This window comes from Myotis davidii, unplaced genomic scaffold (genome assembly GCF_000327345.1).
Source record: "Myotis davidii unplaced genomic scaffold, ASM32734v1 scaffold46, whole genome shotgun sequence".
NCBI classification, from domain to species: Eukaryota; Metazoa; Chordata; class Mammalia; order Chiroptera; family Vespertilionidae; genus Myotis; species Myotis davidii.
In genome coordinates this window covers 5,695,552-5,696,296 of record NW_006383006.1, presented here as the reverse complement: position 1 = coordinate 5,696,296, position 745 = coordinate 5,695,552, and the positions used below count along the sequence as shown (strand labels likewise).

Below are 745 nucleotides of genomic sequence, written 5' to 3'. Positions count from 1 at the left end.
CCCCTGTGGCGGGGCGGGGGGGCGGGGTCTGGGGGGCAAACAGAGGAGCTGTGGCCTGATGTACCCGTCCATGTAAGGAACGTGTCTGTGAGCGGAGGGGTCTGGAAGGCTGGGGAATGGAGATATTTCCCCAGAAAACCAGGGTGGGAGCAGCACAGGGCACACTGCTTGGGAGGTGAGAATGGGAACGGGATCACGCGCTGGCCTCTTGGGAGTCCTTCGGGAGGGCTTCAGGGATCTGGAGAGAGGGGGTGTCTGGGCACAGACATGCATGTTTCTGGGCTCCAGGCAGCACCCCACAGCCTCTGTCAGCCTGCCCACACCTGCTCACCTTACTGAGTACCCACCACAGCCACTGCTGCTGGGTGTGCGGGCCTGGGCCCTGACCCGTGAGGGAGGGATGGTTGTCTCGGGCTTGGAGATGCCACAGCTCCAATCCAGGTGAGCGCTTTCCCTCTCAGCGCTTTGGGTATGTACCTCTAGAGCAGCGGTTCTCAACCTGTGGGTCGTGACCCCTTTGGGGGTCGAACGACCCTTTCACAGGGGTCGCCTAAGACCATCGGAAAACACATATATAATTACATATTGTTTTTGTGATTCATCACTATGCTTTAATTATGTTCAATTTGTAACAATGAAAATACATCCTGCATTTCAGATATTTACATTACGATTCATAACAGTAGCAAAATTACAGTTATGAAGTAGCAACAAAAATAATTTTATGGTTGGGGGTCACCACAAC

General features: G+C 54.0%; 1 protein-coding gene across 1 annotated transcript in view; it reads left to right on the top strand.

Moving 5' to 3' along the window:
* The window catches only part of PAK6 (p21 protein (Cdc42/Rac)-activated kinase 6), a 54,545-nt gene that overhangs the window by 29,345 nt on the left and 24,455 nt on the right, over positions 1–745 (top strand). The window lies entirely within an intron of this gene.